Genomic DNA, 16,961 nt, shown 5'->3' with positions numbered 1-16,961 from the left:
TTCCCACTGTGGCGCAATGGGATTGATGGCGTCTTGGTAGCAGTGGGACACAGGTTTGATCCCCAGTCCGGCACAGTGAGTTAAGGATCCGGTGTTGCTGCAGCAGTGGCTTAGGTGGCAGCTGTGACTTGGATCTGATCCCTGGCCTGGGAACTCCATATGACGCAGGGCATCCAAAAAATAAAAAATAAAAAAATAAAAAAAAGGCCCTCTCAGAGTAGTCCAGAGTAGTCCTGAGTAATCCTGGTAATTTTAGCTATCACTTGGGCTCAATGAACCTGGGGTCATTTGTCAGCTCTTTAACAAGTAGGATTTGCTTAGTTGAAATATGTCTAAAAACTACCTCTGAACGGACATCCTCCATGAGCCATAAGGCCTCTATCTCCTCTTAGACTGAGTCATACCAGCCACATTGGATCTTGCCCATGGATCTTTCCAGCTTCAGGTAATTAAAGATCTAGGTACCACTTGAAAGGGTTTATAACTGGAAAGGAGGAGATGGAAACCTGGAGAGGAATACAAACTCCAGCTGTGCCCATAAATGGCAGTGGTTTGTCCTTGGAGGGTGGTCTGGGAGGGAGGAACCCAGAAGAGGGAGAGGGGTGTGGGTGTGCTCTGTCCCGTGTGCCTGTTTCAGCTTTTGCAGTGGAATAGCCTTAATCTTCCCAATGAAATTGTTTTGCTTTATGAAAATATCAGGGGCTGTGGAGTCAGGTGACCCAGGTTTAAATCCCAGCTATATTGCACTCTAGCTGTGAGACTTTGGGCAAGTTTTTTTTTTTTTTTTTCCTCTTTTCTTTTCTTTTGTCTTCTTAGGTCTGTGCCTATGGCATATGGAAGTTCCTGGGCTAGGGGTGGAATCAGAGCTGCAGCTGCCAGCCTACACCACAGCCACGCAGGACTCTAGCTGCATCTGTGACCTATGCCACAGACCTACACCACAGCCCACAGCAATGCTGGATCCTTAGCCCACTGATCGAGGCTAGGGACTGAACCTGAATCCTCATGGATACTAGTGGGGTTCTTAACCTGCTGAGCCACGATGGGAACTCCCCCCGTCCTTTAAAAATGGCTGCACCTGTGCCATATGGCAGTTCCTGGGGCTGGGGATAGAACATGCACTTCTGCAGTGACTTGAGCCACTGCAGTCAGATTCTTAATCCACTGAACCACAGCAGAAACTCCTGTGCAAGTTTCTTAACTTCTCTGAGCCTTAGTTCCTAAGCAGAAAATCAGGACTCTTAGTACTTTCCTTGAAGGGGTTGTTGTGAAGATCAAAATCTGGGACATGTCTGGGAAGAATCTGGGATCCATCCTTCATGAGTGGTCCAACAGGGGTTCCCTCTTTCTTTCCATAATTACAACAGGTATTGAGACCCCACTCATTTTGTCTGTCATCTCTCAACTTAAAATTATGTCCCTGAAATTTTCTTTCCCTAAGGTTGTTCTGTAGGTAGATTTCCAAAGGCTTCCATTAATAAAACAAATACAGTATTTAGAAGGGATGTCATCCATTAACACTTTAGCTTTAATTAGTTTAGGGACTAGCTGGATTGATGGTGACAAAGGAGAAACAACAGAGAGGGCTGGGGAAATAATGGCTTTTTCAGGACAGGGAGCTTGGGGAAGCAGACAGTGAGGAGGGATTCAGGGAAGTGTTGAGTAGAGAGAGAGAAATTGAAAAAAAAAAGAAGAACTATTTGAAGATAGGAAGGGGGTACAGAGCAGACAATAATGGGCACAGTGTGGCTGTTGACCCCAGAAAGGAGAGACTGGATCATTCCTCCTCAGAGACATAGGAGAAGGGAGAAAGTTTTGCGGGGAGGCTAAGAAAGAGTCCTAGGGGAGAAAAGGAGACTGGTAGAACCAGTTCAGTGGATTAGCGGGTAAAAAGTGAAGCTTTAGAGTCAAGTAGGCATAGATGTGTTCCTTCTTTGGGACACAGCCATATAATCTTGAGCAATCTATGTATTTCCAGCAATATGTCAGTTACCATATCTATAAATGGGATGATACCTAATTGAAAGAGCTGACTCACTGAAATACTGCAAAGTGCCCATAACATGCAGGTTCTCAATAGATGGCCTGCTGCATTCTTTGTCTTCTTCATCCTCAAGGATACTAGTCGGGCTCTTAACCCACTGAGCCACAATGGGAACTTCCTTGGTGACATTTTTGAGGCACTAAAACAACCTTGTACCATTTATCTTTGGATTTTTTTTTAATGTGCATTAACACATTTTTGCCAGTGTTTAGGCTACTTTAAATTGACATACTGTTACTTGGAGCCAAGTGCATTTTAATGGATCAAGACTTCATCTAGAGCTGGGCTTTTTAATGGGGTCCATGGGCCAGTGTGGTGGGGATGTGTTCAGAATCTGGAAAACAGTGTATTTTCCTAGTGAATTTGCTAACTTGATGATAGCTTAAATAGCATTTTCATATGAAGACAAACACAGACCATATTGGTATGGAGTATAAAATTCAAAAGATGAAACAGAAGCCTTGAGACTTCTTCCAGGCAAAGATCCCAGGAGCTCAAGGTATTATGTGATGTAAATACATAGTGTTTCTTTTTCCATTGAGTGCAAGATATAAGACAATTCAAATTAAATGGCAGTTGGAGGGATTAAGTTAGACCCAAGAATGGACTGTATCTATTGTGATTATTAAAGGGATTTTAAATTGTAGACACAACAGAACAATGGAATGTCAGGGCTTTCAAGTGTTTTCAAGAGAAGAGTATTGTGGTTTCAAATGCAGTTTTGCCTGGGCTAGTTTTCTCAGCTTTCTAGGTCCTTGTCAATGTCTTGCCATTGTTTTGTATTTGTGAAGAATAATGATTTTTTTTCTTAGATGACTGCATTCCAGACTCTCCAGTGTTTCTTTGGAGATTTATTCTTTGTTTTAATTCAATGTGCTACTCAAAATGCTGCCCTGGAGTTTTCCTTTAAGTAGTTAATGTGAATGAAAGCAGAAAATTGCCAGGAGTCAGCCAAATGTTGAGACAGATTGTAAATACCTGAAAGTATTTAAGCATTTCCGATAGGAAGGATACTGTAAATTTTACATGCAAGGGCTCTGCATCAAAGCCCAAATCCCAGCTTTTCTTCCCACTTTAAGACTAAGACAAGGACAGCACAAAGGATCTACTGTTTCCACAGGCTTTTACATCACCACTCTATCTTGTTATTCCTGACTTCTTGCCAATCATATTGAGAATTTCTCCAGGGGAGCAAACCAGAATAACCAAACCAGCTTTGCCTCCTTGACAGTGAAGAATAGAAAGAAAAGGCTCTCTCCCAGAGACAGGCTTTTCTTTCCCTTTTCTTCTTTATTTTAGCTGTATGTTTTAATTTGACACTCTGCCTTTGACAACCCCAGGAGTCCAAGCTGATGAAAAGCTGAGTTAATTTTCTCTTCCACAGCTCAACCTCACATTATCTTTATTTATTTATTTACTTTTTGAACAAGAATTTCAGAGGGATGTTGATTTAGGGAATAGGCCCATCAGACTTCTTCACTGGGTTATAAACCCATACTCTAGGGTTACAAATGCATACCCTTAGACTGAGGGTGTGGTCACTGTGCCCTTTGGTCCTATTGGCAATGGCGGGCATGATGGATGACAACTGGCGGGTGGAAGGAGGGATGGGAAGGTCTCCGACAATTGCGTTCCATGAGTATCTGCTCCCCCTTTGGAAGATGGTTTATCTTGTGCCGGCTTGTTTCTCCAGGCTAGCCCTGCTCTGTTCTACTTCAGTGATACTATGCTTTTTATCCTGTGGGCAAGCTAGAGCAGTCCTTCTTCCATTACCCTCTCCTTCAGTCTTGCAACAGATTTGTTAAGCACCTAATCATTGCTGCAATGCTAGGAAGCTAACATTCTGAGGACTTTCTCTGCCCTTTTTCAAGAAGAGAAATGGAGTGGAGTGGTTAAGAGCAGTGAATCTGAAGCCTGATCGCTTGAGGTTGAATCCTGGCTAGCCCAATGACCTTGGCCAAGTTCCTAAACCTCGGTAAGCCCTGGGTAATAGCCTCCCACCAGCTTCTAACGAGGAGTGAATAAAGTATGGCTTCCTCAGAGCTCAGCCCAGTACCTGGGAGGTCACTGTTGGAGTCCTCGTCATCACTGCCCCTGGGTCCGGAACTCACAAACATGGTGGCCTTCCCATGGAGCTCTTCTCCTTTCTTGGGCATTTTCATAACTCTTATCATTCCTGAGCCCTCTTCTGCCCACCTCAGTGATTCACCAATGAACATCCAATGCCTGCCCAGAGCTCTGTACTGTGCTCTGAGCTGTGGGGTGATAAAAAGAACTTGCCCTCCAAGGGGGTTATTTTGCTGTCTGCTGTTTGAGGGGGATTATATGCTGACACACACAACACCAGGCAGGACCTAATATATGCGATCTGTGTGCTGACCAGTGAGAGGGAGCCAGGGGTTGGCATGTTAGGAAGAAGGTGAAGAAGGGCTGGATCCCCCCTAGTCAGCCCCCAAACCCTGGGTAAGTTATTGTCCCTTTTGGGCCTCAATTTCTCCACCTATAAAACCAGAGCGTTGGTCATTGATTTTCAAAATTTTCATTTATGTATTTATTTATTTATTTTGTCTTTTTAGGGCCGCACCTGTGGCACATGGAAATTCTCAGGCTAGGAGTTGAATTGGAGCTATAGCTTCTGGCCCACATCTGCAATTCATGCCAACGCCAGATCCCTAACCCACTGAATAAGGCCAGGGATCGAACCTGCAGCCTCATGGATACTAGTTGGATTTGTCACCGCTGAACAACAATAGGAACTCGCATTTTTAGACCAGGACCCACACACAGTAAGGAGTGTTCTTAGTTTTACAGCATGACACTCAGAACTATATATATGTAACTGAAACAGAAGTTTTATGAAACAGCAATTACTTTTTCTGTGTGAAATTCTCTGTTTTTCTATTTTTAAAAAGGGACTTTATGTTGACTTCCTGACCCCCTCATGGTTTGGTTTGAAAAACTGGACTAGATGAGCCCTCAGGGGCCTTTCAGCCTGTACTTTCTATAATTTTAGATCTACATGGGCTGTACGGATTTTGCAGAAGGGGGAATAATTAATCTCCCAGGGTAATGACTGGTGAGAGCCCAGTTAGATCTCTTTAAAAGAAGTTTTGTATATAGTTGGCTCCTATACCAGCTTTCTGGAATTTAAGGACATGGTTAAAGGCAAAGAAAAAACCTAACAGCTGGGATTGCCAGCGCAGGGAGAGGCTGTGAAGTTACCATGTGCGCTGCTCATCTGAACTGGGTTTTCATTTGTGGAACAAGAAGAAAGAATCCCATCATCCAAGTGTGCCCCAGCTCTCTAGGGCATGGGAATTCTGGAAGGAATCCACTCTCTTTAGGGAAAAAAAAGCCAGCTTGTTTTAATCCCTAAATGGATACAGTCCTGTGAAGTAGGGGACTTGGGAGAAATGACTTCCCTGCCTGTGTAAATGTTTGTTTTTGCCCTAATGTGTTTGTCCATTTGCTTGACTGCTCAGGAGATAGTCATCTAGAAACACAAGCTTCAGGAAAACTTAAAAAGCAACTAGAACAAACAAAACCCACCACCCTAACCTCCCAGACAGAAAAGGCAACCTGTACATGACCTCCCACTCTAGCATCCTCCTTCACTTTTCGTAGAGAAAGCACATCCTGGTGGGCCCTTTAGGAGTGTGCTCTGTATTAGGGCTTACGAACACCCGGGCACTTCTCTCATGTACCTTCATGTTACCCTGCATCAAATCAGAAGACGTCTCTCTCTCTCTTTTTCACAGGTGGTTCTCTCTTGCTCTTTGCACCTAGGGATAACGGTGGAATGGCCCATGACTTCTTTATGAGGTCAGATACGCTTTAACATCTTGAGCCTTTCAAAGTGCTTCCCTCAGTCTGGACTGAAGCCTGACCAACACTGGCAGAGATGGGCCTTTTGGGAAAATGACAGCGAAAGTCTCACGGACGCAGACTGAAAGAAGTCAAGGCTGCTTTTCTGTCCTTCCTATCATGTTGTCTGGCTTAGATTTTGGTTAGGAAATTTTAGTTAGAACCAAAATCAGTTCTGAGTCAGTGGATTGGGCATTTCTGAACCTCCCATGCCTCTGTAAAATGTGGTTAATAATAGCATCACATTTAAAGATTAATTTATACAGTGCATTTAAGAGTGTTTAGAACCATACGGTAAGTTCTAAACAGTAAAGAGGAAGCACTGGTTTTCCCTACACATTATTCCAGAAGAAAGAGGGATGTTCTGAGATGGAGATGAGAGAATGAGCTAAAGGATGTACCACTTACCTAAGGCCAGGAGGCAAGTCCTGGAGGATGGAACTTAGAGGGTGTTTGGCTGACCCAGCCCATCCATCTAACTGGGGCGGCCACATAGTTTTGGTGAAAAGCGCGTGAGAGTGGGATCTTTGGTAAATGGGGACTGAGACATCAGTCCTGAAGGGTTGCTAGATTAGCGAACTAGTGGATAAAGCATGTGATTGGAACTTGGCACATAGTAGGGGCTGGATAAACAGTGCCAATAATAATAGCCTTCTCTTACCACAGCTGGACCCCTTCCTCAGAGTGCTCTGAATTCAGAGCCTTCCTCAAGCTAAGGAAATGGCAGTTTGCTTGAATACAATGGTCTTTTTAAGGCAGCTCAGATGTTTATCTTATTCTAATATTTACCCTTTTGAATAGGATTTTCGGGTGGCTTATTTTTTATTGCTCTAGGGAGTGGGGTTACACAGTGTTAAGCTTAATATCAACCTTTAAGTGAAAAATGGATAAAACTGAGAGAAAACCCGCTTCTGACCCAGGGGAGAAAAAGGCTCTGGTAAAATCTGGCCTGGATTCTTCTCCACATCACCTTAGGGCCAGGGAGCCCAGGGGAATACCTGGAAGTGGTTCAGATTGGTTTGAACATCTATAAAGGTTTAGCAGGAACCCTCTCCAGTCCAATGGCCAGGAGCATCTGGAATGTTCTAACATCTGATTGCCTATTGGCAATGGTGATTTATCCTAAGCCCAGATAAATTGCTCTGGATTGAACCAGAGGTCACACCTCTCACTGCCATGTGGTCTTAGGTCTGGCCAGCCTTCCAATTTAAGTCTAAGTTAAATCCTTCATCATTAATTTTTTTTCCATTTTGGCTAAAATCATCTTCAGGAAATAGGACTTAATGATAACAGTGTCTTCAAGTAAGAAGGACAATGACCAAATAAGCCCTGTGGGTGTAGGAATGTGTTCAGCTATAAATACTTCCCCTTAGCACAGAAGACTTCACAGTTGCCTTCAGAACCACCACCCCAAATTTTCCCTTCAGGTAAGACTCAAGAGAGCAGGTATGTATATTCAGACTATCCAAAAGTTTTGGGTGTTTTGTCTTTATCATCACTGTCAAACATCGGATATATTTTTACTCAGTTAATCCTCTCTCTCAATAACTCTATAAAACAGGGTTTTACAGATGAAGAAATTGAGGCATGATGACGTTAGTTCATTTTGGGATTAAATAGCTATTGAGGGAGTTCCCGTCGTGGTGCAGCAGAAATGAATTTGACCAGGAACCATGAGGTTGCAGGTTCAATCCCTGGCCTCGCTTAGGGGGTTAAGGATCCAACATTGCCGTGAGCTGTAGTGTAGGTCGCAGACGCGGTTGCGATCTGGTGTTGCTGTGGCTGTGGCGTAGGCCGGCAGCTAGAGCTCCAATTAGACCTCCTAGCCTGAGAACTTCCATATCCGCATTTGCATCCTAAAAAAAAAAGACAAAAGACAAAAAAAGAAAAATACTATTGAGTGTCAGAGCCAAGGGTTTGAAAGAGTATCTGCACAACTCAGAACAATACTCCTCTTGGGGCAGTTTTTGGAAATTAAGCACACTCTAGGTGGGTAGAAGTGGTGGGTTTATTTCCTTCAGCAAGTTTTCACCAGGTTAGAGAGATGGGACTGGCCAGATGAGGTGAGGGGAGAAAGATACTGCTTGTGTGATTAGGATTTAGGTTCCAGCCTGCATTGTCTATAAGGTACCAACTGAAATTCTTTCGATTTCCAACATGCCAGGAGGCCAGGGGGACTCTCGGCCACTTCCACTCCGCCTGCACAGTTCGATTTGTTCTAGATGAGGGAGCCATGCAGAGAGGGTCCAGAGAGAAAAGATTGGAGTCGTGCCAGACAGTGGGCATCTTTCTCCTCGGGGCCTTTCCTGGGAGCTGAAGCTGTGTGAAAAGAGAAGATAGATAGTAGCTGCCCATGAGCTAATGAGAAAAACATCTCAAAGGGATGCTTAGGTGTTGTATGAGCAAGGCCCTCCTCCTCTGAACATGAAATTTCTCCATTGGTGCTTAGAAATTTCCCTTCAGCACAGATTTGCTTATTCTTGTCCAATCCATAGTTGTCTATTGATTCTTGTGCTATAAACAGAAACAGTTGCCTAGGAGTGCTATCAATTGTGTGTTAGTTTCTGAAGGTAAATGGTTGCAAAAGCCAACTGAGTAAACATTACCCTTACTAGATGCCTTAAGTCCCCTATCTATACATGATTTGGGGTAGACTGCCTTTACTTCTTAGTGTTTCAGAAGCACTGGAAAAGACTAAATGAAGGTACAGAAGGGATGCCTACTTGCAGAGGTCTGGAGATTAGCTGATTCTTTCCTTAAAGATACTGGAGGGATCTAGGCCTATTTGGGGCCTATTGGGTTGGAGGTGCCCCAAGACCTCTGGTTGGAGCTGTCCAGCACAGAGCTGTGAACAGGGGATGCAGGCTTAGTTCAGAGCTGGGGAGAGAGAGCTGGACCACGCAGTAGGAATCAGCCACCCCTGCATGTAGAAGGGCCTAGACAAGAATGAGAAGACATGTCATTTTCTGCTCAGTTCTGTGGTGAAGTCTTCCTGTAAACTCATCTCTAGGGTGTGAATGACCTCATCAACATCCTTCCGCCTCTGAGAGAAGAGCTGCTGGAGACTCCTGGATGTCTGGCCCAAAGCTGGAGGCTCTGAAAGGGCTGAGAGATGATTTGGAAGATACCATTTGACTGCTTTTTACTGACGTGACCATATGTCTACCCGGAGATTGGAGACCTTGGACAGCTGGAGGTAGGCATGAGGGTAAAAGGGAGGGAGACATACCATGGCTCCCCCCAGCTGCTGTGTGCTGTGGCCTCCTCCACAGCCCCCAGGAACTGAAGTGAAGGATTCAAAATCAGCTGGGGACTTTATTAAACTTCATAATCATGGATCCTATCCTCAGAGACTTCAAATCTGCAATAGCTTAGCCTAAGGTTCTGGAGCCTGCATTTTAATCAACACTCAAAGTGCTACTAATGCAGGATTCAAAGTGGCTCACACAATATAGACATATATTTAAAAATTTAGGGGAGAAGAGTTCCCTCTGTGGCGCAGTGTTGTTTGTGTGTTGGTGAGGTTCAATCCCCAGCCTGGCACATTGGGTTAAGGATCTGATGTTGCGGCTGGGATTTGATCCTTGGCCCATATGCTGGGCCATATGCTGTGGATGCAGCCAGATAGATAGATAGATAGATAATAAAGGTAAGACAACCCTTTGAGAAACATTGGCCTTAAAAACAATGCATAGAACAGAAGCCAGCTATATGGATGTTTAGTAATGGCTATGGCTTTGTTGAAAGGTGATCTGGCATTTGCCTTCAGCCTGTACTAAGAAATCGTAACAGAAATTGAGTTAGAAACTCGTTGTATTTGCTAAAGGGCTGTTGCAGAGGACTCAGCCTACCATATGACAGAACTTCCCCTCTGGGGATCCATGGGTCAGTGTTCTTGCATCCCGGTGCTGGGAGACCTGTGCTTCTCTTTACTAACTGGTTTGCTCTTGTCTAATGGAATGTGGCAATCTCCTAACTGATCCATTGTTTTTCCTGGGAATCATGGCTAAATTGGTGGCTCACCCCCAGCAACTAGAATTTGCACTGTGTAACCATCACTACCTGCCACTCCCAGGCTTCATATTAGTCTCTTACCTTTTGTTTTCCCTTCATGGTTTGTTACTATTTTTTAAAATATTTTTTGAGGTAAAATTCATGTAACATAAGATTTTCCATTTTAACTATTTTAAACTGTTCAGCTCAGTGGCTTTTTAAAATTTTTACTTAATTAATTAATTAATTTGTTTTTCAGTGACCTTTTTTTTAAATATTTTTTTTATAGCTGCAACATATGGAAGTACCTGGCCAGGGATCAAATCAGAGCCGCATCTGTGACCTATGCCACAGCTTGTGACAACAAGGATTCTTAAACCACTGAGAGAGGCCAGGGATAGAACCCATATCCTCACAGAGACAATATTGGGTCTGTAACCTGTTGAATCACAATGGGAACTCCTCAGTGGCTTTTAGTACATTCACAGTGTTGTGAAACCATCAGCACTAAGTCCAGAATATTTTTATTACCCTAAAAAGAAACTTCTTATCTATTTAGCAGCCACTTCCCATGTCTCCTCCCCATAGGCCCTGGCAACCACTAATCTGCTTAATGCCTCTGTGGATTTTATTATTCTGGACATTTCCTATAAATGCAATCATATGATATGTGGTCATTTATGCCTTACTTCCTTCACTTAGCACAATGTTTTCAAGGTTCATCCATGTTGTGACATGTATCCATACATCATTCCTTTTTATGGCTGAATAATATTCCATTTTAATAGATAGACCAAATTTTGTTTATCCATTCATTAGATGTGTTGTTCCATGAATTTTTTTTTTTTTTTTTGGCCATGCAGAAGTTCCTAGGCCTGGGATCAAACCCAAGCCACAGCAATGTGAACACTTAATCCTTAACTGCTAGGCCACCAGGGAATTCTCATGACTTTTTAAAAAAAAGTCTTATTGATATATAGTTGATTTCCAAGGTTGTGATAATTTCTGCTGTAGAACAAAATGATTCAGTTATACATATACACACATCCATTATCCTTCAGATTCTTTTCCCACATAGATTATCACAGAATACTGGGTAGAGTTCTTTGCGCTATACAGCAGGTCCGGTCCCATTAGCCAATCATTCTACATACCTCAGTGTACATATGTCAATCCCAATCTAGTGACTTTTTAAAAAAAATACGTTTTGTGTTGTAATAGCTTTTAGCCACCTCAAATTCTTTTCTTTCTTTCTTTCTTTCTTTCTTTTTTTTTTTTTTTTTTTTTTTTTTTTGTATTTTAGGATCACACCTGTGGCAAATGGAAGTTCCAGGCTAGGGGTCGAAACAGAGCTGCAGCTGCCAGCCTACACCACAGCCACAGCAACATGGGATCCGAGCCATGTCTGAGACATACATCATAGCTCACAGCAAGGCCAGATCCTTCACGCAATGAGTAAGCCAGGGATGGAACCTGTGTCCTCATGGATACTGGTTGGGTTCGTAACCCTCTGAGCCACAATGGGAACTCCTCAAATTCTTTTTATAATAAGACAGAACACAGATGGGCAGTTGAAATTCATCTATAGGTGATGATTGTATGATTCTGTACAACAATCAATAAAGATAATGTCTCTATTTCTGAGTTCAAATAATAAAGTCTGGTTTCCAATTATTCAGCAAAGTATTAATCCATCATTTGGACCCAGTCCTGAGTCTTTCCTGGGTCCCCACATCTCCCTCAGAGGTCCAGGCTGTCTGGGGATGGGATCCTCTTGTCCTGGCAATAACTGCCACTGCTGCTCACCAGCATGGACACCTGTTCCTCCTCAGAGGCGGGAACAAGAAAATGGACCCAGATAGGGACCACACTTTCCAAGGCCACTTTGCTCTTTGCCACGATGGATGGGTTTCAATTAAAATGAGATCATGGGCTATTAAGACTGAGCAGTCTGTGGGGGAGGGTGAGTAACCTGAGTGCATGTGAAATGCCCATGGCAGTTTGCTAGAACCTGAGCTCAAGTCTCTGTTTTCTTATGGGAGTGGGTTTAAGAGTGGGCAGCAGAGGCATCATTGGAAATGAATGTTCTCTGTGCAGGATCCAAGATAACCTCCCTCCTCCTGTCTGGATTCGCAGAATAAAACCTTGTCAAAACAACAAAGGAAAAGTGGCCGGACTTCAGTTTAAGGTATATTCTTGGAGACCTCAGTTCAATGTGGCACCCTCAACCAGATCTTGGTGGTGGGGAATGGGAATAGGATCAGGCAAAGATGGGCCAAAGGTGCCTTTAGGGACATGCCCAGATCAGCCATACTCCGCCTGGTTAGTAGTTCCAGTGGGCAGCTGAGGAGGCCGGGAGAGATTCTGCTTTGCTGTCCTCAGCTGCTGCTAATGGCCGTCCTACTGTCTCTGGACAAACCAAGGGAGAGTCAGGGTGCCAGCCTGATGTCTAAAAAAAAAACCTTCAGGGTCTGAAATAAATTCAAGACGTTAAATGATGGGCCAATTCCCTGTGGCTATTTTGCGGGGGTGGAGGTGGGTGATGAGTTTATCTTGGGAAACAAAGCCCTAACCAGTGAAATCTTGCCAGAAAGGGTAATGATGCAGTCCTGTGATGAGATCACTCAGAACCACTCAGTAGATGTGGAATTCCAGGCTGACCGAACCCAGCAACTGGTTCCATCGAGTGAGTGTTATGTTCTGAGCATCTCTGGGACTATCCTGTCTGGTCAAATGCACCCCCCTGCCCAATCCCCCAACTTTGTGAACAAGATGGTGCTGGAAGAAGAGGGGATGCTGATGCTGGACTGGTTGGGCTGGTTAGGTTGGGTCTCTGACCAAATGGGAGGTGTCAGAATTAGGATTCTTTAGAGGTTTGAGCTAGAATATGGATCTTTCAGATATGGGTTGCAGATCTCATGAGAAATAAGGCAAGTTGAGTTAAAAACCGTTAGAGACAGCCACGTTCAAGTTCCAGAGGCCAAATGTAAAGGTCCAGAAGCAGGCCTGAGGGTTGAAGTTCAGGGTCATGGAGCCAAGACTTGAAGGATGAGCAATCAGGGAGGGACTGAGTAAATGTGAGTATGTGAATGTGAGTGATTGGGCTTTAACATTTGTCTGGACTTTGTTGTGTGAATTCAGAGGCTGGCAGGTGTGTGATGATGTTTGGGTCATAGGTGGGCTGCTTGTGAACATGTATTGCTGAGGCCAGCTGTGCTCAGTACCTTGCCTTCTGAGGGGTCTGTTCTTTAAGGCCTGCTGGGAAGGGAGAATCTGGGGTTGCATTTAGATCTTTCTAGGGTTGCATTTACTGAAATTAATGGAGCAGTGAAATATACTGAGAGAGTTAAGGAGAATTACTGGGACCTTAATAATAAATGTGTGCTGATGGTTCTCAGGGAAACATTTCTGCCTCAGACCTCTGGCTTCCAATTTCTGGTTCTCGCTTCTGAGTTCAGATGTTTTCAATGGGCTGTAACTTCAAAGGCAACTCATAGGTTTAAACTGTGTTCACCTGAATCTGGGGGAATGCATTTGGGATGGGGGGAGGGGGAATCAGAGTCACATTTGGGTTGCAAGGAGCCTGGAGAGCTGCACATGAACTCGCTTAGGAGTTAGGGGTGCTAAGATGTGGATTGGGCTCTGCCAGGTGACCAGGGACAGATAGATGCTTCTGGTTCTAGTGTAATAATCCGTCAAACCAGGGCATTGCTGGGAATGGATTCTACACACCCTCTTTAAGTGTGGCAGTGTCAGGATTGCAGGCTGCCCCTGGCTTCAGGCCAGAGAGAGGATTTCCCTTCCTCTAAAGTAGTGTTTGAGCTCTTATTCCACCACTTTGAGAAGTATAGCAATGCAGGTTTCTGGAAAAATGATCAACTGTTCTAAGGGACAAGGTCCTTTACTTTCTAGACCAATCAATACATGATGACAAAATCAATAATTTTCCATAAAGGTATGTGTTTTCTGGTGATTCAAGCTGGGGTAAAAGACATAATACCTTCCATAGGCTGAATAGCTGCTGAACTATATATAGCAGCTTGTATTCCCTGGGTTGGTATTTACTCAACCCTCACAGCAGCTCTGGAGACAGGCACTATCATTCCCATTTTGCAGAGGAGAAGCAGAGGTTTTGAGAGGCTAAGCAATAGAAGCCTGTATGCCTCACCCCTCTGCTAGTTTCTCTTCTCTTGGATTCCCAAGGTCTTCATTGCAGAGGACCCCTTTCTCAGTTAAAAATACACTGATGGGAAATGCACTGTGTTTTGAAGCAAATTCCCAACAGACTCCACATAGTGACAAAGTCTAGTCCCTCTACCCAGCAGGAAAAACTGTGGGCACAATGCAGTTATGACAGCCAGACCAGGAGCTTGCTTCCTGTATGCATAGCCTCCTGGTGGTGGTGGAGGGGGAGAACCATGGGTGGGGGCTGCGGGTGGCGAGAGCTCGGTGGGACCATTGCTTTCAGGTCACATTAGCTCAGGACTCTCAGGATCTCTTGATAAGTGGGAGGATTGCATCCCTCCCACAAAGATCTTTCACACATTTATTAATGAATTATTAAGCATGGTGTTTAGAGACATTTTCCTTTTAAAGAATAATCCTCAAGCCCATGAAAAAAGAATCAGGGCCCCTCCTAACTCCTTTTCAAAATCTTCCTCCCCACCAGCATAGCTGCAGGGTTTTGTGCTCAGAGACTGACTGACGGAGGTGTCCCGCTCAGGCCGCCTCTCTTTGTCTTTCCCTCCTCACAAGTTAATTTTCCCAGGGTCATGCGGCGACAGTTCACTATGGACACAGCATTTTCCTGCAAGATATTTTCTGAAACCACCAACAGTCTTTTGGTTTTCAGGCTCCTTATTTAAAGAAATTTGCATTAATAGCTCTTTGGGCCCCCTCATTTCCATACGTGTTTGAAAGGGCAGGAGCTTGGGGAATGCAAGGAGAAAAACGTGAATGCGTGAATGCTCTGGCTGGCCTTGCCTGCTCTGCAGAGATGCCCACGACTTGTAAAAAGTAGAAATTTAACTTCCTGCTCCTTTGATATATTTGTATGTGGTTATGGAGTCTGAGGAAGGAAAAAACACTGTTCATTTTTTTTTTTTTCTCATTTTTGTGGCTCTGATGGTTATTAGCTCTTGGTTGTCCAGAAGAGAATAAAGTTTTTTGGTGGAATGGTTCCCCCCCTGCACCCCCCGCCACCCGGGGGTGGGGGGAACAGGCCATTAATTAAGACCCAGCAGGGAATGGAGTGGAATGTGTTATAAGGAGCCAAAAATGCTTTGCCTTGAGCACCAGATCTGATTTGGTGCAGCACCCTACAGACAAGATTTCTTTGAGTTTATGATTATGAAAAGATAGGCCCGTAGCTCAAAATATAATTATTTTTAACTGGAGATTTTTTAATGTATTTTAGAAATTAGGTTGGATCTATGACATTTGCTAAGACCTATTGAGACGCAAATGTGAGTGTGTTTTGTGTTTTGTATAGTAGACCCTAGGGTAATTACTGAACCACAAATATCACTCATTCCAAGTTTTAAAATGAAAGAAAAAAAAAAGGCAAGGAATCCTGGAGCCATATTTTTAAAGGAATAATGAAAAATAAGGTGAAAATGTAAATTTGAGTGGCATGAAACTTTATTTAGACTTGTTGAAACTGACTTAAAATAGGGTTTAGAATTCTGAATTTCTCTAATTGAAAACTGACATTTCCTTTAATTATGAATATAGGTGACAAACCACAATAACATTAGCAGACCTATACCTGCCACCGGTAGAAACCACAACTATTTTTATAGCACATTGAAAGTTGTTTCAAATATCTCAGAATATGGTTAACTACTTTAAATTTATGGCAGTTACTAGGCCAGCTCCTAGATTTTGTTCATGTCCTTTTATATATAGTAATGTCTGTTATCACTACATGTTACTGTACAAAAAAAGTGTTTTGATAACAATATTTCAGTGCAGATGATTTCCTTTTTATTCTGTCAAGAATAAAATGTTATTCTGAGACGAGCTTCAGAGACTACAGCGCAAGAAAGTAAAGAACCTGAGTTTCATTCCTGCTCTGCCATCAGTGAGACTGGAGGGACAGTGGAAGGTGAAGGCACACACTTGGGGGAGGGGCATGGGAATACCCCTCCCCACCTCCACCCCCAGTGCACAGGCTGCTGATCACAAAAGCTTTATTTGTGCTATATATTAGATTCCAGATATAAGTGATATCATGTGGTATTTCTCTTTCTGATGTACTTCACTTAGTATGAGTCTCTAGTTCCATCCATGTTGCTGCAAATGGCATGATTTTGTTCTTTTTTATGGCTGAGTAGTATTCCATTGTGTGTTATATACCACATCTTCTTAATACATTCATCTCTGCTCTGGTTTCTAAAACAGCAATGACAATAGTAATAACCTAGTTTCCGGGAGGTCCAATGCATTTACACATGTAAAGCACTCAAAATGACTTCGGACTTTCCTTTCTTGCTAAGCTAGACTGAAGGCTGGTGGAAATTTACAGTAGATCCCAAATATATGTTCAATCTGGTAAAGATAAAATTACCTTTTAGATCTGTAAATTATCAAGACATGAACTGAAAACCATTGTAATCATGTGTTTAGAAGGAACAGAACCTGTCTTCATTCCTTGAATACACATGTAGACTCCATCCAACAACTCATTGACTGAAGTCTCTTCTTTTTTTTTTGGTTATTTGAACCATCTAGGCCAATGGTTCTCAAAACGTGTTTTCTGGGCAGGGAGCATAGGAATCACCTGGGAGCTCTTTAAAAATATTCAATCTCTGGAGCCCGACCTGAGACTGACTAAGAATCAGGTGCGATGACGTTGGGGCCCTGTGATCTGCGTTTACCAAGCCCACCCCCAGAAAATTCTTTTTTCTTTTTCTTTTTAAAGCTGCACCTGCAGCACATGGAAGTTCCCAGGCTAGGGATTGAATCTGAGCTGCAACTGCTTGCTTATTCCACAGCCACAGCAACACCACAGATCCAAACAGCATCTTCAACCTACGGTGCAGCTTGCAGCGATGTTGGA

The 16,961-nt window shown here is 43.4% G+C and overlaps 1 protein-coding gene across 1 annotated transcript in view; it reads left to right on the top strand.

Moving 5' to 3' along the window:
* Window positions 7,796–16,961, top strand: part of THSD7B (thrombospondin type 1 domain containing 7B) — a 1,521,641-nt gene continuing 1,512,475 nt past the window's right edge. The window contains 2 exon segments of the mRNA XM_021075621.1: window positions 7,796–9,104; window positions 11,999–12,089. The gene's annotated coding sequence lies outside the window, so the exon portion shown is untranslated.

The sequence above is a fragment of the Sus scrofa genome, chromosome 15 (assembly GCF_000003025.6).
Source record: "Sus scrofa isolate TJ Tabasco breed Duroc chromosome 15, Sscrofa11.1, whole genome shotgun sequence".
In the NCBI taxonomy this organism is placed as follows: domain Eukaryota; kingdom Metazoa; phylum Chordata; class Mammalia; order Artiodactyla; family Suidae; genus Sus; species Sus scrofa.
This window is presented reverse-complemented; position numbering and strand designations above follow the sequence as displayed.